We start from the raw sequence: 8,403 nt of genomic DNA, 5'->3' as shown, positions 1-8,403 counted from the left end.
CTCCTGAGGTTGGGGGCTGTAGCCCCTGTGGGGGGCATCAAAACATATAGGTATTTAGAATTCACTTGATGGTGATGATAGAGACACTGGTAGGCTTCCAAATTGCTTTTGTAGCAAAGCCACCAGTTTTTTCTTTTTTTCTTTTTTGATTATTTTAAAATGCATTCCCTCCCCTTCCCCAAACATTTCTGACCTTTTCTCTCTCTCTCTTTCCCCTATAGATAAGTATAAGTAAGCTAAGATGTAGGATAAGCTTTAAACATTTTTATTTTGGTAGCAAGTTTTTGGTTTTAGATATCCACTGTTTTATATTGTATTATTATTAGGTTTGTATTGATTTTTTACTGTTGTATATTGTATTATTATAATTTTTTATTGATTTTTATTATTTCATATGGATATTGTATGGTTTAGGCCAGGGTTTGTAAGTGAACCAAAGTCATGTCAAGTTTCCATTTTATATGTCAAGTCTCCATCTTGTGTCCTCTGCCCAGGCATCCCCTGTGTCGCAACTGTATGAATCACGTATCCCTCCCATGTAAATTGGTTCCTGGATGAATGAGTGTGATTGGGAATGATTGAAATGCAATGGTAGCAGGCCTCTACTGAATGGCCTGTAACGACTGGGCCATCACCTCGCATTGATTCACCCAGGAACCACAGACCTCACCCAGGAACAGAGACAAGATCACTAGGGTCACACAAGGTCTGCCCCTATAAAAAGGGGCAGTGAAGACAGACCCAGTGGGAGCACAGTTTCCATCAGGACCAGCACCACGCCACACCACCTATCCACCCAGAGGCCCTGCCGGCAACCCACCTCTGGACAACATCTAATGGACAAGCACCTCTTTCAGCCTGGATAGGTAGATATTACCTGCATACCTCCTCCTAGAATTTAGACTCTCTCTCTCTCTCTCTCTCTCTGTCTCTCTTTCTCCTCCTGGACTTCAGTGGACTTCAGCCCCTGCACCAAGACTCTCTAACCTCTGCTGCCATTGAGTGGGTGGGTGCAAGGGAACCAATTTGACATTGTGTCACCATCTCCCCTGTTCAATAAAACCACTGTCATTTGCAACCCCGAGTTGGGTCATGTTTTACTGAATCCCAGTCCCTTCCTGATCTTAAATTCCAGCCTCATTCTCTCTCTTCCTCTCTCAGCTCCAGTCCCCACCCTCTCTGCTAGTTTCCCGATCTCCTCCCAATTCCATCTCCCCTTTTCTGCCACCTTTCAGCCTCTCCTGCTCCTACTGCCTTTTCCCTGTGATTTTCTGCTGCCTTTCTCTGCTTTCTTGCTGCCCTGTGCCTTTCTCTGCTTTCTTGCTGCTTTTCCTGTGATTTTCTGCTCTCCGTCTCTCTGTTTTCAGGCTTCCCCCACACCTTCTGTAATCCTCCCCCACCCCTGCAGCTTCCCAGCTCCTATTAGCTGTCCTGCAGTTTGCTCCAGCAGCTGGAGCCTTGCTGCAGCTTCCAGCACCTACTGCCACTCCCTGCAATTTCTCTAACTGCCCTGGAGCCATCCTCTGGCTCCCAACACCCAGAGCCCCTCTTTAATACCCACACTTTCCCTTAGTCCCATTTTTCCCTCTCCCTACCTACCTTTTCAGCTCCCCCCATAGCTCTGGCTCCAGTCCCAGACTCTGTGCCAGCATGCTTCCCTGTTCTGCAGGCTTTGGGCATTGTCTTTTAATCAATTAAGATCAATTAACTTAAAGTTACCCCAAGCCTCAGTTCTTCAGCCCAGGCCACTGTAGTCTACCAGTTCTAATCCTGGTCCTGGTAACTTTAACTCCCTATACTTTTACTTTCTTACCTTAACCTGTCCCCAGGTATCCCAAGTACACCAAGTACATACATACATACATACACATCACAACACCCAACTTAGGAACTCACCTGTGTGTATGTGTAGGTGGGTGGTATGTGTGTAAATTAGTGAATACACACATATATATACATATATAGATATCATTGTGTGTGTAGTATATGAATTAGTAATCCATGTATGTGTATTAGATGTGCAGGTGTTGGTAACTGGTAACTAATTCTGTCTAAATTTGGTGTGCGTAGCATGTATGGGCTTAAACTGGTGATAGTTGTGCATGAACCTAGACTGGTTATTTTGAACGTGTGTGTATCTGAGTTGCTAGTGTGTGTGTGTGTGTGTGTGGCATTGTGTGCATGATGTATGAATTAGTGAGCTGTGTCTAACTTTTGGGGTGTATAGTGTATGTGCTTGAATTGGTGATAAGTATGCATGTGCCTAGGCTGGTTTGGATGTGTATGTGCCTGAGCTGGTAGTGTGCATGTGTATGCACCTAATTGATTTGTGTGTGTTTTGTATATGTCCAATTGTGTCACACCCTCCTGTCTAACAGTACAATATTGAGATCCTGAGCGTTGGCCTGACCCTTCAGGGCAACACTTTAACACTGTAGATATATCAATAAAACATTGCCTAACTGATCACTGTCTGTCTGTCTGTCTGTCTGTCTCTCTCTCTCTATATATATATATATAATGGTCTTTTCTTTTAATTGTGGTATTTTGGGGTATCTTACAGATATTTTTATCAGGGATTTTTCAGTTTTCCAATAAAGAACACCAGAATTCCTGCAAGGGAGGCCAGTGGCAGGACCCTGCCTGGTCAGAGCTGGCACCTTGGACCCAGCTGGAGGTGGCTGACTTCCTGGCCAATTAGGGCCAGGAGGACATGCTTTGATGGTTCAAAGCAGGCCATCACATGCAGAACATCTTCCAGGTGATAGCTGCCTGGATGGCTGGGCAGGGGCACACATGGCAGTAGTGCTGCACAAAGGCCAACCCTGCAGCCACAGCCCACTGGCAGCTAGTCCTGAGGGGCAGATGTCTCTACTGGGTGTGCAGTCCCCATCCAGGTCTGGCAGGTGCTCAGCAGGTCCAGCCAGGCAGGACCCCCACTCCACTGCCAGACTGCTGCGGTGGGTAAAGGGTGAAGGGAACTCTCAGGGCTGCTTCAGCAGTCCAGCTGGCACAAGGGGTAGTGTCCCCAGGTACCAATTGGCTGGGCTTCAGAAACTCCTGAGAGCAAGAAACCCTGAGCTACTTATCAGGGCAGGCTTTTGTACTGATGGGGCCAGGACAGGACAGCTTTTTATACTGCTGGGGACAGCACAGGTGCTGGCCCTGGGCTCTAGCTCCCCCTGGCTGCAGAACTGGGAGGAGCAAGGCAGGGTTATTTTGCCCCAAGTGGCACAATTTGCCCCATACCAAAGTGCATGTCTGGGCACATGTACTGAGGCAAAAAGCCCAGGCTCAAATTTTCACTGCTTCTATTTGAGCTGCTGCAAGTGCACGTGCCTGCATGTGTGGACGCGCCTAGTGAGTGCATCTACATGTGATGTTATGTTGCCATAATGACACATTATGCAACATTGCTCATTGTTATGGCAACATAGCATGAGCGGGCACAAACTGTGATGCCAATGCTACCTCACCATAATGATGAGCTACCTTGTTATATCACATCTAAAAATAACTGTGCGCCACCCGTTTGACACAGTAATGGCTGCTACTGCACCATCATTTAGTACTTCCTTTTCGTGCAGTAACAACGGCACCATGGGGGGCATGTGAAGATGTGCCCAATAAAAACAAAGAAGAAAGATTCTCTGCCACAGAGTTCTTACAATCTAACAGACGCACACATTTATAGAAGCATACACTGAAGACATTCGAATCCTTTTACAGAGAAAGGACTGTGCAACTTTTAATTCAAATGTTGTTTCCAAACCAGTTCAGTGAGAAAGCCATTAGGCCTTCACACCATTTGAGATCAGCAGAAAGTTCATTGTGGAGACAAAAAAGAGTGTTATGACAGGAATCCAGGCAAAGTGATACAAATGTGAGACCATGGAGATGATTTTACAATCTGAGGAACAAACTGAGGTCAATACCAGTAAAGGAAAAAAAGTGATAATATGATAGCTTGACATTGTCACTATGAGTTTTTTTTCACACAACAATTCTTTTATGCATATGAACCTCCAAATGTATTAAATATGTATTACTTTTTTAGGAAGTCCATTAAAATAACATTATGTTTTATTGGTTTATAAAAAAAAAAACCCAAGGAGAATAGAATTCAAGTTCAAATATACAAAACAAACAAAAGTAATTTTATAAGATTCAACCCATGCTCATTTTATTGTCATGGCCACGCAACAGTGAAAGATGCTTTATAAATATTTCAGTCACAAAAGGACCAGGCCTAAAGTATTATTGAAAAACATTTATTACCTGAGGAATGATGAAGATTGTTCCCATTGGTAATGTCACCATTGACTTCTATGGGACTAGGTTTTACTTTTTGTTTCTCCTGTGGGCTGTAGCAAAGATGGTGTCAATGTGCTTCAATTTCTTTTCTGAAAAGTAAAGGTAATGTTATTTACCATGTAGTTTTTAGAAGCATCATTTACTAAGAACAATCTTTATGAGCAACACCTGAGCTAAAGCCCATTCAAATTGCTAAAGGACTGAAGAGGGGTAGTTAACTATGTTAATTTGAAGTCAGGCAGAAAACTAGGCAGGGTTATCTCTTAGGGCATGTACAGATATTAGACTTAGGCTGGTCTAAGTTAATGTAGATTGATCTAAACCTATAACCATAGAGAAGTTTGGCGCGCACAGGCCAGTCTAAAAATTGCATGGGGAACCTAGAATAGACCTCATCCAAGGTACACTCAGTTGACATCAATTCAGGTTTCATAGTTTCATAGTTTCATAGTAGTTAGGGGTCAGAAGGGACCCAAATAGATCATGTAGTCTGACCCCCCGCCACTGGCCAGAGCACACGCTGAGATCACACAATCCCAGACAGGTGTTCATCCAACCTCTTTTTGAATTTACCCAAGGTAGGAGCGAGGACCACTTCCCTAGGTTAAAGTGAATGTATGTATTATTCCCCTATTGATTCAAGTTAGATCTCTGTCCTCTGGCATCCCAGCCTGGTTTGTGGCTCTTGCTTCTCCTCCCTCTCAGGAAGGTGTGCTAGAACTTGGCCTGAATTTGGATGCTCTGGATGAGCCCCAAGCAAGCACAGGCCCTCTTCCAGCCCCCAGCTACCTGTCAGCTGCAGGTATGCATTTGGGGGAAATCAGGTATCTATGTCCTCTGCATGAACCCTGGGACATGGGCACCAGGCCATGCCCTGGCACCCCAACACCATGTCCCAAAGCACCCCATAATGTACATGCAGACTCCCAACACTAAGCACCTATACATGTGCCTGATGCCTGATTAATCGAGTCTGCTAGAGTGTACTAATTAGCACACTCCAGCAGCCTCAGCATCATGTATATTCAGCATCTCCATGCTTCAAAATGACATTGGGGGTGCTCATTGAATGAGCGTTCATTAAAGCATCCCTGCTGCCATTTTGAAGTTTGGGATGCTGACTACACGAGATGCTGAATACTGAGATGCTTTAATTAGAGCCAGGTTCATTCCTATGGGGGGCAAATCGGGGTGACCACCCCAGCCCCTGCACTTTGGGGGGCCCCATGGAGTGGGGCAGAGCAAAATGACATTGGGGGTGCTCATTGAATGAGCGTTCATTAAAGCATCCCTGCTGCCATTTTGAAGTTTGGGATGCTGACTACACGAGATGCTGAATACTGAGATGCTTTAATTAGAGCCAGGTTCATTCCTATGGGGGGCAAATCGGGGTGACCACCCCAGCCCCTGCACTTTGGGGGGCCCCATGGAGTGGGGCAGAGCAGTGGCAGTGCAGAGCCAGGGAGAGTGGTGGGTCTGCCTCCCGCCACCTGCCACCCCCCCTCCCCCCAGCCACTTGCTCCCCCAGCTCCCCACCATCAATGCCACCACTGGCATTGGCAGCAGCAGCTTCTTTAGCTCCAGGGTCCGGATTGGAATGGGGGCAGGGCCCTGCATGGGCTGATTCGCCTCGGGCCCCACACCTTGCTGTGGTCAGCTCTGATGAGAGTGGCTCCTGATGACCACTCTAATTAAAATGCCTGGACACCCTGGAGCATATGTAAAGAATCCGAGTCCAGAACAATCCTCACATTTAGGCAGCCCTAAAGACCCCAGCTCTGGCACCTGCACACCCAGGGACTCCCATGGCCTCAGTGTTGAAGGTAGAGGTCATTGGAAATTCCCAGGCTGGGGCATGGGGTGTTGCCAGTATCATGGGGGTGTCTGCTGGAAGCCCATTGAGGTCATGGTGATGGCCTGGCTAGTGAAGCTCTGGTCACTCTGGAGCAGAGGCTGTACGCATGCCAGGACCTCCATTTATGGACACCCACTGCTCCACCAATCCCTTTGTCCCTATGTCTGTCCATCCATCTGTCCATCTCCTTGCTGATAGACCTTCACCCACCTATAGATGCTGAGACCTTACGGGCACCACCATGGACCACGGAAAACCCCATCCCATCCTCCTTCAGTACCTAACCCTGGTTACACAACTGATGCCTTGGGGGGATGAGGGATCTCTGCACCATCTTGGCCTAGTAGGAGAACCAGGACCAGCCCCACAAAGGGCACTGCAACAGGGACATATTCAAACATATTGCCCAATGGATGTAAGCATGGTGTCATGACAGGGAATGAGTGCCAGGCCAAGATGAAATGGATGAAGCCTCAATAAAACCACATGCAAGATGCCAATAAATAGTCTGCAAGCAGGGACATCATTAGCCTGCATATGTACAGCGCCAATGGGGGACAGGATGAGTCACTGGAAGGAGATGCATTGTTGCCCTGTGGGGTCAGGCCAACTCTCAGGATCTCAATATTGCACTGATAGACAGGAGGGTGTGGTGTACAATTGCAAATGCACACACTCAAAAATCAATTAGGTACATACACACACTAGGCGCATACACACACTCTAGCTGTGTACACCCCCACCAGGCATGCACACGCACACTACCAATTCAGGCACATACACATACAAAATTACCAGCCTAGGCACATGCACACCTATCACCAATTCAAGCACCTACACACACTATACAAACCGAAAGAAATTAGACCAGAATCAATTACCAATACCTGCACACCCAATAACATACACAGATCACTAAGTTGTATATCATGCACACAGTGGCATACATGTATATCAGTTCACATACATACCAATCACCTACACATACACACAGGTGAGTTCCTAACTTGGGTGTTGTGGCGTGTATGTACATGCTTGGTGTACTTGGGATACCTGGGGGAAGGTTAAGGTAAGAGAGAGAGTGAAAGTGTAGGGGGTAGAAAGTTGCCGGGACCAGGATTAGAGAGACCTGGGATGAGGAGCTGAGGCTTGGGGTTACTTTAGGTTAATGCTGGTGGAGACTGAGATGAAATTTGTCGGTGCCAGGATTAGAACCAGCAGACTGGAGGCGAGTTGGGGTAACTTAAGGTTAATTGGTGTTAATTTAAAGCAGAAAGCTGACAGAGCAAAGGAGCAATGCCGGGGAGAAGCCCAGAGGCTGGAGCCATATCAAGGAGGCTACAGGGGAGCCAAGAGGTACATGGGGAGAGGAAAACTGGGAGTGGGGCTGCCGGGGGAGGCTGGAGAACAGAGAGAGAGCGAGAGAGAGAGAGAGAAGGCAGAAAGAGATAGGAATTGGGGAGAGGTGGCAAGAGGCAAAAAGCAGTGGGAGTGGGGCTGAAAGCCTGCAGAAAGCAATAGGGCTGAGAGCCTGCAGAGGAGCAGAGAGGAGGCAAAAAGCAGCAGGAGCAAGGCTGAGAGCCTGCAGAAAGCAACAGGGCTGAGAGCCTGGAGAAAGGGAACAGATAAGGGACAGACAGGATCTTAGAGATGGCAGGAAAGGGGAGACAGAACTGAGAGATCAGGAAAATGGGGGGCTGGAGCTGAGAGGGAGAGACAGAGACTGGAATTTAAGATAGGGAAGGGACCAGAGCTCAGTAAAACAGACCAGGAAGTGCACAGCCCCACTAGGGGTAAAGCCTTGCTGGACCTGGTCCTGGCCCCGGGGATGACCTGGTGAGGGGACTGCAGGTCCTTGACCACCTGGGCAATAGCGATCATCACTTGCTGGATTTCACTATCCAACGCAGGGCATCTAGGGCTCACACCAAGGCTAAAGCCCTTGACTTCAGAAGGCCAACTTCAATGAGCTTAGGAGACTAGTCGGGGAGGCACTAAGGACCCAGAAGATAGAGGAGATGGGAGCCCACGAGGGATGGTCGTACCTTAAGGGGGCAATCCTCCAGGCCCAAAGGATAACAGTCCCTGGAGAGAAGCAAGGGGGGTAAGAGTGCTCAGAGACCCCCTTGGCTCAGCAAGGGCATTCAGCAATGCCTGAGGACTAAAAGGGGGGCGTACAACCAGTGGAAGGGAGGAACTATCACCAAGGAGGAGTACTCCTCCTCGGCCCGGGA

General features: G+C 47.6%; 1 long non-coding RNA gene across 1 annotated transcript in view; it reads right to left on the bottom strand.

The window, feature by feature from the left end:
* LOC102385078 overlaps nucleotides 1-8,403 on the bottom strand; it is a 57,294-nt gene that overhangs the window by 596 nt on the left and 48,295 nt on the right. The window contains exon 2 of the long non-coding RNA XR_322922.1: nucleotides 4,279-4,403. This is a non-coding gene — a long non-coding RNA (uncharacterized LOC102385078). The remainder of the gene's footprint in view (nucleotides 1-4,278; nucleotides 4,404-8,403) is intronic.

The sequence above is a fragment of the Alligator sinensis genome, unplaced genomic scaffold (genome assembly GCF_000455745.1).
Source record: "Alligator sinensis unplaced genomic scaffold, ASM45574v1 scaffold297_1, whole genome shotgun sequence".
NCBI classification, from domain to species: domain Eukaryota; kingdom Metazoa; phylum Chordata; order Crocodylia; family Alligatoridae; genus Alligator; species Alligator sinensis.
The sequence above is the reverse complement of the archived record's forward strand: the minus strand, read 5'-3'. Positions and strand labels throughout refer to the sequence as shown.